We start from the raw sequence: 13,519 nt of genomic DNA on the forward strand, positions 1-13,519 counted from the left end.
ATAGACACAGTAACAATCTGATCTCTCTTTCTTTTTCCCCACAATCCAGGCACGGTACGTTTCCTTAAACTTATTAATGATACAGATTCCTTTGCTTATATGTTTCCCTGCTGACATTCTCACCATCACCCTGTTGCCCTGTTGCACTCCCCTTGCGAAAATAGTAACAACAGTGATCAATAAATACCGAGGGAACTCAGAGATCAGTGCTGGTGCAGGTCCTCGCATGCTAAGTGTGCTGGTCCCCTGGGCCCACTGTTTTTTCTCTATAGTTCGTCTCTCTGTCTTATTTCTTTTCTCAGTCTCTCATCTCCACCTGATGACAAATATCCGCAGGTGTGGAGGGGCAGGCCCCCTTCATTTTTCACATACAGGATTGATTTCTAAAGACTCGTGTTACATGAGGAAGCAGCTCAGAATGTTGTAAGAGAGCGAGTTAGAGAAACACCATACTTAGAGACGAATTCAGGGGTCCTTTTTTAGCTGGTGACCAAGAGATGGCTTCACGCTCAAAATTCTCTCAGCCCTGAAGAAGGGGCTAGATTTTCTTTTATACCTTGGTCTAAGAAGGGGAGGGGATAGCCTAGCCGAAGCAATTTTACAGAAACAGAATAGGCAAAAAGTAAAAAATTAATGGTTACAGAGATAGTTACAGAAAAACAAACAGTTCCAGGCACAGGGGCTTGAACTATCACTAAGAGATAAATGCAGTGGCTTTTAGGTACCTTCCACCGAGCACATTCCCAGGGGCTGCTTCTACAGCCTGCCTGAATATCTTATCAGCAGGTGCATTCCTGGATGTGCTTGGAGTCAGCTTGTGCAATTTATTCCCTTAAGGGGGATAAAGGGCACTGCAAGTGAAGAAGCTAAAATGGAGTCTGTCCGGCTCTCTCTCTAGGAGAGTCACTTAGGTTAAAACAAGGTAGGGTAGCCGGGCGCGGTGGCTTACGCCTATAATCCCAGCACTGGGAGGCCGAGGCGGGCGGATCACGAGGTCAGGAGATCGAGTCCATCCTGGCTAACACGGTGAAACCCCGTCTGTACTAAAAAATATATATAAAATTAGCCGGGCATGGTGGCGGGCGCTTGTAGTCCCAGCTACTCGGGAGGCTGAGGCAGGAGAATGGCGTGAACCCAGGAGACGGAGCTTGCAGTGAGCGGAGATCGGGCCACTGCACTCCAGCCTGGGCGACAGAGAGAGACTCCGTCTCAAAAACAAACAAACAAACAAGGTAGGGTATCACAAGAAGAGGAAAGAAAAGGAGCCAGGGCTGGCTCTTCCTCAGGTGAAGTGATACTCCTCGGTGGATTAATCTGTCTCTTTCCTTTCTGAAATGCCAGGTATTGTAGTAGCCAGTCTTTTCTGAGTCTGAAGCGTCCTGCCTGACAGGCTCACTCGCACTCACCCATGCCTTTTCTCAGTTCCTCTCATCTGCTCTGAGATTCCATCTCCTGTGACCCAGTGACAAGAGCTTCTTAAGAAGCTCCACTGGGCATAGTCCTGGGAGGGGCTCACACCCAGATATGGATGGACACGGGCGGGGGGTGGGGGCCCTTGGTGTCATTGCTGCTGGACAGCCTGGATGGTTCAGGGGCCACATCTGGATGTCAGCTCTTTGTGGACCAGATCAGAGAAACAACATACGAAATACATGTTAATGTGCACAGATATCTGGTAAATTCTGAAAAAGGAGACCAATAAAGGGAGATAGTTTGTATCTGACTTGGTAATGCATTTGAAATCACTTTGGGGGCGGGGCCTGGTTAGACGGTGGGCGGGGCCTGGGGTGGGGCAAGAGGGAGGAGGCTGCTTGGAGGTCGCTCTGGACAGCGGGACGGGGCGGGGCCAGAGGTTTATCCTCGTTTGGGGGCGGGACATGAGATGGGGTGTTGTTCTTAAGGGCAGGGTCTGGCTGCGATGGGTCGGGCTCTCTCCTCAGCTGGGCCCATGATGTGACCTGCTGTCATCCTCTTGACCTCCAGGACTGGATCCCCCGGGTTCTGATTGGTGGATTGTTTCTGATGTGCCGTGATATTACCCCTAATATCACAGGGATGCTTCCTGCCCTTTTTAAGTTAGCATTTCAAACAATCGAAGGTAAAACAACATATTGTAGTGGGCCAACTGTACTGAACGCTGAATCGTTTTTTCTCTGAAGTTGAAAATGGTTTTAATGTAAAGCGCCTTTTTTGAGCAGGTAGAGTCGCGCATCCTGCAGGCGGGGCGAGCTCCCCTCAGGCTGGGGCAGGACGGGGGACAGGGGCAGGTACCTCGGTAAAGGGGTGGAGTGGGGCGCTGCTTACAAAGGGGACTGACAATTAGAATGGCTTAGTAAACTAAGCAAGGTCCTGGGTTGTTTGAGTGGATAATGGAAATAGAAAGGTAACATGGAAAACTGCCTATTATACACAGAAGGTGGAGGAAATTTTCATATTTCATGGAAATAAAGCCAGAACTCAGAGCGGTGGGTCACACCTGTCATCCCAGCACTTTGAGAGGCCGAGGCAGGAGGATTGCTTGAACTCAGGAGTGTGTGATCAGCCAGGGCATAATAGTGAGACCTCGTCTCTACTAAAGATAAAAAAAAAATCAGCCAGATGTGGTGGTGCACACCTGTGTTGTCAGCTGCTCGGGGCACTGAGATGAAAACATCACTTGAGGCCGGGCGCAGTGGCTGACGCCTGTAATCCCAGCACTTTGGGAGGCTGAGACGGGCAGATCACCTGAGGTCGGGAGTTCGAGACCAGCCTTACCAACAGGGAGAAACTCCATCTCTACTAGAAACACAAAAAAATTAGCCGAGCATGGTGGCCCATGCTTGCAATCCCAGCTACTCCGGAGGCTGAGGCAGGATAATCGCTTGAACCCGGGAGGCGGAGGTTTTGGTGAGCCGAGATCGAGCCATTGCACTCCAGCCTGGGCAACAAAAGCGAAACCCCGTCTCAAAAAAAAAAAAAAAAAAAAAAAAAAGAAAACATCACTTGAGCCAGGGAGTTGGACGCTGCACTGAGCCCTGATCTCGCCAGCACACTCCAACTTGGACGACAGAGCTAGACCCTGTCTCAAACAAACAAGCAAATAAGTGAAATAAGTGAGAGGCATAATTCCTCCTTCAAAAATAAAGGAAGAGATTTTCTTTCCTGTAGTCTCTTTTCTTAGGATATTTATTTAGAAAATGTGTAAATGAATTTTCTCTGTCTTCTGAAGCGGTATGTTTTTTGAGACAGAGTTTCACGCTTGTAGCCCACGCTGGAGTGGAATGGCGTGATCTCCGTTCACTGCAGCCTCCGTCTCCCGGGTTCAAGCGATTCTCCTGCCTCTGCCTCCCGAGTAGCTGGGATTGCAGGCATGTGCTGCCACGCCCGGTTAATTTCGTATTTTTAGTAGAGAAGGGTTTTTCCGTGTTGGTCAGACTGGCCTCAAACTCCTGACCTCAGGCGATCCGCCCGCCTCTGCCTCCCAAAGTGCTGGGATTACAGGTGTGAGCCGCTGCACCAGAAGTGGAATTTTTTAGAAAAGAACTAAACTCTTTTTTTAGCTTAATGACCCAGGGATGTATTTCCGAAGGACTTGGGAGCTCTCTTTGAAAGGCAGCCAACAACAGAGATAGCACTTGTATCTCAGTAGGAAATTAAATTATTCAAACATCAAGTGATTCCAATTTAAAGCAATGGACATTTAAATAATTCTGAGCCTTGAGAGGAATGTGGTCGTGCAACCAGAGTCCAGTGGAATGCAGGCGCAACTTCTGAGAGTTTTCCTGTAAATAATTTGGAAAACTGGCCATGCACAGTGGCTCACGCCTGTCATCTCAGCACTTTGGGAGACTGAGGCTGGCAGATCACGAGGTCAGGAGATAGAGATCATACTGGCCAACATGGTGAAACCCCGTCCCTAATAAAAATACAAAAATTAGCTGGACATGTTGGTGCACGCCTCTAGTACCGTCTATTCTGGAGGCTGAGCCACGAGAATAGGGAGTCGGAGGTTGCAGTGAGCCGAGAGCGCCACTGTACTCCAGCCTGGCGACAGAGCGATTCTCCATCTCAAAATAAACACATAAATAGCAATAAAAATAAAAAAATAATTAGGAAGACTAAGCAGCCCCAGCGATAAGACCTCCTCAGAGCATTGTGCCTTCTTACGCAGTGATAATGTAACCTTCCTTGAAGTGTATCAATCCATCACCAATCAACTTGCTGCAGCCTATGTACTGGCCTTGAATGGAAAACGTGGTGATTCTGCTAAAGCTTCTCTGTCTTTCCCTGTGTGTGAAACCTTAACGTCTCTACTTTGGAACGCTGATCCCATTTATTTGGAGTTGATATTTCCAGGTGGCTTTCTTCAAGCTTTGTGTTCACATTAACTCTGTACTTAATCATATATTTTAAATTTTATTATTTACTGCTGACATCAATTTCTGTCGTATGGTAGGCGCCTGACCAGAGAGGGCACCTGTCGCCATGTTGTAAAACTCACACTTGCCAAAAAGACATGGGTTACGGTTTCTTCCCCTCCCTCGGGATGAAGCTAATTAGCTGACACAGATGGTCACCTCCATTACCAAGTAGAGCCAGAATGAACTATGTGTGACCAAGTGCGTTGTCAAGTCCTCTTCCCTGAGGACTGATTAGTGTTTATCTTGAAAATATGTCCTTAATGGGTTGTATAGAACAGTGAAGTTTCTTTCTCTGTTTTCAACCTCTTAGCTGTTTGCCTCTATTTCCCATCACATTCTGGTCTAAGGCTTATTGATTTATTTATTTAGAGACGGAATCTCGTTCTGTCGCCCAGGCTAGAGTGCAATGGTGCGATCTTGGCTCATTGCAAGCTCGGCCTTCAGGGTTCACGCCATTCTTCTGCCTCAGCCTCTCCGAGTAGCTGGGACTACAGGCGCTGGGCACCACGCCCGGCTGACTTTTTTTTTTTTTTTTGAGACTGAGTCTTGCTCTGTCACCCAGGCTGGAGTGCAGTGGTGCTATCTCGGCTCACTGCCAGCTCCGCCTCCTGGATTCACGCCATTCTCCTGCCTCAGCCTCCCCAGCAGCTGGGACACAGGTGTACGCCACCACACCTGGCTAATTTTTTTGTATTTTTAGTAGAGACGGGGTTTCACCATGTTAGCCAGGATGACCTCGATCTCCTGACCTCGTGATCCGCCCGCCTCGGCCTCCCATAGTGCTGGGATTACAGGCGTGAGCCACCGCGCCCGGCCTCCCGGCTCATTTTTTGTATTTTTAGTAGAGACGGGGTTTCGCCGTGGTCTCCATCTCCTGACCTCGTGATCCGCCCGCTTCGGCCTCCCAAAGTGCTGGGATTACAAGCGTGAGCCCTCATGCCCGGTCCTAAGGCTTATTTATTAACAAAATGGTTTTAATTTCTTTCTCTGTTATCGTCGTGGAGATGATTTCTCATTTGGGATAATATTTTTTAGTTTTCAATGATATTTTGTCAACATTTAAAAAGCAAAGTAAAGAATATTTCTTGGGCCAGGCATGTTGGCTCACGCATGTAATCCCAGCATTTTGGGAGGCTGACGCAGGCAAATAACTTAAAGTGAGGAGTTCGATACCGGCCAGGTCACCGTAGTGATACCCCGTCTCTACGAAAAATACAAAAATTAACCGGGCATCGTGGCGCGCGCCTGTAATGCCAGCTGCTCCCGAGGCTGAGGCAGGAGAATCGCTTGAACCCAGGAGGCAGAGGCTGCACTGAGTTGAGATCTCGCCACTGCACTCCAGCCTGGGCAACAGAGAAATACTGTGTCTCAATAATAGTAATAATAATAATAATAATAATAAAGTAAGAGATCTCTTCCACAAATGTGCTGGGACAACTAACTGGATATCCACATGGAAAAGAGTAATGTTGGATCCCTATATCACACCATCAAAAATTTTATTTAAAAAAGTTTTTTTTTTTTGTTTTTAAAAAGGGAAAAGGCCTGGGCGCGGTGGCTCACGCCTGTAATCCCAGCACTTTGGGAGGCCGACGTGGGTGGATCACCTGATGTCGGGAGTTCAGCCTTGCTAACATGGTGAAACCCTGTCTCTACTAAATATACAAAATTAACTGGGCATGGTGGCGCATGCCTGTAGTCCCAGCTACTCGGAAGGCTGAGGCTGGAGAATCGCTTGAAACCAGGAGGCGGAAGTTGTAGTGAGCTGGGATCATGCCACTGCACTCCAGCCTGGGCGACGGAGTGAGACTCTGTCTCCAAAAAAAAAAAAAAAAAAAAAATGGAAAAAGAGAGAGAGACTAGGAAGGGAGACCTGCTGCCACAGTGGGTGTTACTTTGTCGCCCAGGCTGGCTTGGGACCCCAGGCTCAGCAATTCTCTCCGTTGCTTCCTGAGTAGCTGGGACCTGAGGCTTCCGCCCCCGCGCCTCTGCTGTGTTTAAGCAGCAGGTGGTGACCTCACTCCTCCCTGGCCTGAGCACTCCGTCCCGCACCCCTGGCGGTGGCTTTAAGGAAGTCTCTGAAGCTGAGCTCAGGGTGGACTCTCCCTCCCTAGTGAATGGAGCTAGAAAGGGGGAGGACATCTATTCTGTTCCGTGGGCCGTCACCATGACATCGTACGTGCCGCCCAGGCAGGGCTTTGCATTTCACATTCTAGTTTGCATCCCGGTTCCAGACAATTCCAGGGCTTTGGAATCATGCCTCAGACTTTCTGGCGCTCTCGCCTCCACAACCTGAAAACAGAGACGCTAGAAGCGAGGCTGAAAGACGCGCAAGTCCCGCCCCGGCCCCGCCCTCTGCCGGTTCTAAAGGGCGAGGTCTCACCGCCTCTTGCCCCGCCGCTACCTCGCCCAGGCCCCGCCCACCTCCTCCCGCCCAGGCCCCGCCCACCTCCTCCCACCTCCCGCCCAGGCCCCGCCCACCTCCTCCCGCCCAGGCCCCGCCCACCTCCTCCCACCTCCCGCCCAGGCCTGGCTTCCGTCCTGCGCGCGGAGATTAACGCAAACCCGGAAGCGGATCGGGTGGAGTGAAGGTCACGTCGCCATGGTGAGTTTTGCTCTGCGTTGCATTAAGTCTCCGCTTCCCAGGTCCCCGCCGCTTCTGTCCCTGGGACGTGGGGTCCCCACAGACCTGGAAATTCTCGCCCGTCTTCCTTCGCCCAGAGCAAATTGAGACATCCCAGTGAGAGGCCGGGTGTCGCTTCCTTTCGGGTTTAAAGTCGTCTGGAGGCTGGTCCCGTCCCGGCTCTGTCTGCTATAGGGCAATGTATACACTTTCTATTGCGTAGTTTTTCTGCTCAAAACCTTCTTCTGACTCTTCCCTCCTCGCGCTATTTAAAGTCCTCACCCACGAGGTGGATTCTTGCCCGGGGCGCGCCTTCCAGCCACCCCTCGTCGGCCCCTGGAGCGTCGCGCCGCAGCCCCAGTCCCAGGGAGGCCGCGTCCTCTGCCTGGTCCTGGGATCTTGCAGACCCCATCCTTCTCCCAAGGCGCCGTCCCCCCTCCTCCCACCTCCCTACTCGTGCCAGAGCCTGCGGCTCCCCAGGTCTCCCCTCCGCAGTCACCGCTTCCATTGAACCCACACTGGGAAGGACGCAGGGCCCTGTCCTGTGACACGGGGTCTTCTTGCCTGCCGAGCTCCAGCCCCTGGAAAACGCGCTCCTCCGGGATGCAGGCGTCTTACTCCAAACCCTCCTGCGATTGTGTGGGCCGAAGGCATCAGGAGACAGACAGCAGTAGAAAACCTGAGACAGAGAAAAAAAGAATAAGAAAGGCCCATAACAGATGACAAAATAGAGGATTGGTGAGGGATATGCCAAGATATGGCGAAAGTGGAAAAAAAAAGCAACAAAATACCTAGGAAAGCAGGTGGAGAAAAGCAACTGGAGAAATGTAGAGAAGAGCTAGATGTACACAGAGATGAAGGACGGCAAGGTAGGGAGAGTGGCAGCAAAGAGGGAGGCTCATCAGAATGAGGGAGAGAGGGAGGGATTTGGAGCCAGGGCAGACAGAGCAGAGTGGTGCTGGTGTCAAGGAGAACAGAGGGAGAAACACTGCAGGGAGGACACCTGGGGATCTGGGGTGACACAGAGTGGGAATTAAAGAGAGAATTTAACAGGGAGAGCAGAGGAGGCGCAGAGATGGGTGAAGAGGCAGAAATAGATTGAGACTGAGGACGATTGAAAGATTGGGGAGAAGGAGCAATAAGAGGTTAAATAAGTTGCGAGGACGGAGCAGAAGAGATGGAAGAGAAGGAATAGAGGGAAGAAGGGGATAAACAGCAGAAGAGGAGAGGGGCACGAAATGAAGAGCAGAATCCCAGGGAGAAAGAAAAGAAAACAAGAGCTAGAGAGAGAAGGGGGAGAATGAGAGATATGTACAGAATTAGGGAGGGAAGCACAGTAATGAAGAAAGGGCTAGGCACAGTGGCTCACGCCTGTAGTCTCCACACTTTAGGAGACTGAAGCAAGGGGATTGCTTTTGTCCAGGAGTTCGAGACCAGCCTGGGCAACATAGTGAGACCCCTATCTCTGCCAAAAAAAAAAAGGAAATAACCGGGCATAATGGTGTGCACCTGTACTCCCAGCTGCTCTGGAGGCCGAGGTAGGAGGATGACTTGAGCTCAGGAGGTCCAGGCTGCAGTGAACTGAGATCATGCCACTACACTGCAGCCTGGTCAACAGAGCGAGATCTTGTCTCAAAAGAAAAAAAGGGGCGAGAGACTGGGTTTAGATCAGTGGATGAGTTCATTGGATATGATTACTTGTGACATGTTGACTTCCCTGTATATAATCTAATAACTAAAAACTTGTTTAAATTATACAGATTGAGAATTTTAAAATTGGTGTCTATAAGACATGTACATTCTATAAATCTTGGCATCAGAGGTTATGTTCCACTTGGAATCCCTATTCAACCAGAGGGAAGTGACTTATTCAGTTGTGAATCACTGTCTTCCCTTTTCCTAGGATTGGGAGGATGTGGGGTAGTGAAGTGGGAAAAAAGTCGCTCTCTGTTATTACATAATACTTTTAATTTAATTAATTAAATAATATTTTGAGACATGGTCTGGCTGTATCACACAGGCTGGAGTGCAGTGGTGTGATCCTCTAACTGCAGCCTCTACCTCTTGGACTCAAGTGATCCTCCTACCTCAGCCTTCTGAGTAGCTGGGACCAGAGGCATGAGCCACCAAGCCCAGCTAGTTTTTATATATATATATATTTTTTTGTAGAAACGTGGTTTCACTATGTTTCCCAGGCTGTTTTCAAAACCCTGGGGTCAAAGGATCCTCCTGCCTTGGCCTCCCAAATTACTGGGATTACAGGTGGGATTACAGGGATGGCCCACCGCGTCTGGCCTACATAGCCCCCCCCTTTTTTTTTGAGAGGGAGTTTTGTTCTTTTTGCCCAGGCTAGCGTGCGATGGCATGATCTCAGCTCACCACAACCTCCACTCCCTGGCTTCAAACAATTCTACTGCCTCACCCTCCAGAGTAGTTGGGAGTACAGGCATGCACCACCACGCCTGGCTAATTTTGTGTTTTTAGTAGAGACGAGGTTTCTTCATGTTGGTCCAGGCTGGTCTTTAACTCCCTACCTCAAGTGACCCGCTGCCTCGGCCTCCCAAAGTGCTGGGATTCCTGGCGTGAGCCACCACTCTCAACCCATAGTAGTTTTTAAAAGGGACATCAAGGCATGGTGGCTCACGCCTGTAATCCCAGCACGTTGGGAGACAGAGGTGGGTGGATCATGAGGTCAGGAGTTCAAGACCAGCCTGGCCGACACAGTGAAACTCAATCTCTACTAAAAAATACAAAAATTAGCCAGGCATGATGGCAGACGCCTGTAATCCCAGCTACTCAGGAGGCTGAGGCAGGAGAATTACTTGAACCCGGGAAGCAGAGGTTGCAGTGAGCCGAGATTGCATCACTGCATGCCAGGCTGGGCAACAGAGCTAGACTCCATCTGACAAAAAAAAAAAGAGAGAGAGAAACAAAAAGTAAGGAACATCAAAGTTGGGCATGGTGGCTCATTCCTGTAATCCCAGCACTTTGGGAGCAAATCACTGAAGGCCAGGAGCTCGAGACCAACCTGGCCTACATGGTGAAACCCCGTCTCTACCAAAAATACAAAAATTAGCTGGCCATGTAGACATACGCCTCTAATTTCAGCTACTCCGGAGGCTGAGGCAGGAGAATTACTTGGACCCGGCTGGGAGGCGGAGGTTGCAGTGAGCCATGATCACACTACTGCACTCCAGCCTGGGTGACAGAGTGAGACTCCGTCTCCCCGCCCCCCAAAAAAAGAAAAATTAGCCAAGGGTGGTGGCGTGCATCTCTAGTCCCATCTACTCAGGAGGCTGAAGCAGGAGAATCTCTTTAGACAGGAGAATCATGCCACTACACTGCAAGCTGAGTGACAGAGTGTGACTTGGTCTCAAAAAAACAAAAAAAAGAAATAGCAATCAGCTCTTTAATGTCTCCCTTTATATAAGCAGTAGTCCTGGCCATGTTCGGTGGCTCACACTTGTAATTCCAGCACTTTGGAAGGCTGATGTGGGCGAATCACCTGAGGTCAGGGGTTCGAGACCAGCCTGACCAATATAGAGAAACCCGGTCTCTATAAAACTCCAAAATTAGTGTGTAGGTGTGGTGGCGCGTGGCTGTAATCTCAGCTACTCGGGAGGCTGAGGCAGGAGAATTGCTTGAACCTGGGAGGCAAAGGTTGTGGTGAGCCAAGATCACGCCATTGCACTCCAGCCTGGGCAACAAGAGGGAAACTCCGTCTCAATAAATAAATAAATTAATTAATAATAAAAATAAAAGCAGTAGACATATTCACATGCAGTCAACACGCATGACCAAATTCTCTCACAGGCACCACCTGCAGGAACATCCTATTGGACAATAAGAACTCTGAACATCCCTTTTGGCCAATATAAACATTCAGACCAGGGAGCCTGCATCAGGTTTTTGATGTTTTTATTGTGCAATTTGTTTTATACAATGTTTTCTGTGATCTCAGTTTATAAATTTTCCCAGTACACATTCTATGTTTTATATTTTACACACAGTTAACTAGATAACTAAGGGCAATGAATACATATAAAATTGCTCTATTGCCTGGTGTTATGTAACTGTACTTGTGACATTGTAATTGCACCCTCTGACACTGTTAGTCAGTTCTTATTCCTTTTAATGCTGTGTATTTACTTGAACTCATACATCAGAAGGTAGTGATCTTAACATGTATTTCAGTCTTATAGTGTGTGCTGGTGGTAAGTAGAAGTTGTGGCTTTTTTCTTGAGAGAGAATTGTTTAGAATTCTGCAGGCTGTATAAATGTACTTATTATTTACTTGCTGGTTTTATCATGGGTTAGAATAGTTTACTGATTAATATTTAAGATTTCACATATGGCTTTTCAGTATATGATATGTAATGGAACTGACACACTGCACTAGTTAATTTCAATAAGTGCCTGTTCTGCGTGGATATAGGTAATTTTATGACAGGTATCCAGAAAAAGGTTGTATTAACATTTTTTTTTTTTTTTTTGAGATGGAATCTTGCTCTGTCACCCAGGCTGGAGTGCAGTGGCACAATCTTGGCTCATTGCAATCTCTGCCTCCCAGGTTCAAGTGATTCTTGTGCCTCTGCCTCCTGAGTAGCTGGGACTACAGGTGACCGCCACCACGCCTGGCTGAATTTTGGAATCTTTTCTTATCTTCTCTGTGCTACGATTATTTGATAATACAGAATTTCCATTGATTTTGGTTACCCTTACATAAGCTTCTTGTGGATTATTTACCAATATAGTATATTGTGTGGTCTTTTAGGATTTATTTGTGTACAGTAGATATTGTGTAAATATGAAGGATCTATACTTTTCATTGATGTGACAGTGATAAGTTTTTTGCAAACTGTGATATATTTTAGGGTCACAGTGGAAAAACACTCCTGACTTTAGGCTTACACATGTTTGTGCCCTGTCAGAGTTTCGTCATATTGGAAATAGGCTTCCATAGAAATGATTTGAAGGACATGTAATTGCCCTTTATTTATTAAAGAATCTTACTCCTTTTGTGTTCCTAAACTTTGAAGATCATGTTTGGGAAGTTCAAAATAAGTATTGTTTTTTGTGTCATATTTACACATTTCAGTATGTTTTACCTTCTGGACTTAATTGGAAATGTATTGGTGTTTATATTTTGTAGATATCTCTTCCAAATGCTTGATGAAAAAGGTGGAAGGGTCACTTGACCCAGGGAGTTGAAGGCTGCAGTGAGCCCTGTTTTTGCCACCACACTCCAGCCTGGGTGAGTGAGCTACACCCTATCTCAAACAAACAAGCCAATAAATGAGAGGTATAATTCCTCCTTTGAAATTAAAGAAAGAGATTTTCTTTCCTTTCATCTCTTTTCTTAGGACATTTATTAGAAAATTTGCAAGTGCATTTTCTGTTTTCTGAGGTAGTATGTTTTCTTTCTTTTCTTTTGTTTAATTTTCTTTTATTTCCTTTTCTGTTGTTTTCTTTTCTTTCCTTTCCAACGGAGACAGAGTTTCGCTCTTGTTGCCCAGGCTGGAGTTAAATGGTGCGATCTCGGCTCACTGCAATTTCCATCTCCCAGGTACATGAGATTCTACTGCTTCAACTTCCAGAGTAGCTGGGACTACAGGCACCCGCTATAATGCCTGGCTAATTTTTATAGTTTTGTAGAGACGGGGTTTCACCATGTTGGCCAGGCTGGTCTTGAACTTCTGATATCAGATGATTCTCCAGCCTTGGCCTTCCGAAGTACTGGGATTACAGGTGTGAGCCACTGCGCCCGGCCCAGGGATGTATTTCTGAAGAACTTTGGAGCTCCTTGAAAGGCAAACAACAGCCACGCGCAGTGGCTCACGCCTGTAATCCCAGCACTTTGGGAGGCCAAGGCGGGTCAATCCCGAGGTCAGGAATTCGACACCGCCTGACAAACATGTTGAAACCCTGTCTCTACTAAAAATACGAAGAAATTAGCCGGGCATGGTGGCACATGCTTGTAGTCCCAGCTACTCAGGAAAATTGTTTGAACCTGGGAGGCAGAGGTTGCAGTGAGCCAAGATTGTGCCACTGCACTGTAGCCTGGGTGACAAAGTGAGACTCCGTCTCAAAAAAAAAAAAAAAAAAAAAAAGGCAAGCAACAAGATAGATTGTACCTGTGTCTCAGTAGGAAATTAAGTAATTCAAACATCAAATTATTCCAATTTAAAGCTATGGACATTTAAATAATTCTGAGCCTTGAGAGGAATGTAGTCATGCAACCAGAGTCTAGTGGAATGCAGGTGCAACTTCTAGGAGTTTTCCTGGCTGACTGTCATGGCTCAAGCCTGTAATCACAACACTTTGGGAGGCCGAGGCTTCCGGATCACTTGAGGTCAGGATTTCAAAACCAGCTTGGCCAGCTTGGTGAAACCCTGTCTCTACTAAAAATAGAGAGAAATTACAGGCGCCTGCCACCATGCCCAGCTAATTTTTGTATTAGGCTTAGTGTTAGGGTTTCTCGCCCTCCCTCGGGATG

At 47.8% G+C, this 13,519-nt stretch overlaps 1 protein-coding gene across 2 annotated transcripts in view; it reads left to right on the plus strand.

Annotated features, from left to right (window-relative positions):
- The first annotated feature begins 6,910 nt into the window (after window positions 1-6,910).
- The window catches only part of ZNF808 (zinc finger protein 808), a 41,101-nt gene continuing 34,492 nt past the window's right edge, over window positions 6,911-13,519 (plus strand). Inside the window, exons 1-2 of one of the 2 annotated variants that reach the window (XM_019015232.4) lie at window positions 6,917-7,005; window positions 12,176-12,277. The gene's annotated coding sequence lies outside the window, so the exon portion shown is untranslated. Of the gene's footprint in view, window positions 7,006-12,175; window positions 12,278-13,519 lie in introns of both variants that reach the window. The other variant, XM_019015233.4, reaches the window with a different exon arrangement.

This window comes from Gorilla gorilla, chromosome 20 (assembly GCF_029281585.2).
Source record: "Gorilla gorilla gorilla isolate KB3781 chromosome 20, NHGRI_mGorGor1-v2.1_pri, whole genome shotgun sequence".
In the NCBI taxonomy this organism is placed as follows: Eukaryota; Metazoa; Chordata; class Mammalia; order Primates; family Hominidae; genus Gorilla; species Gorilla gorilla.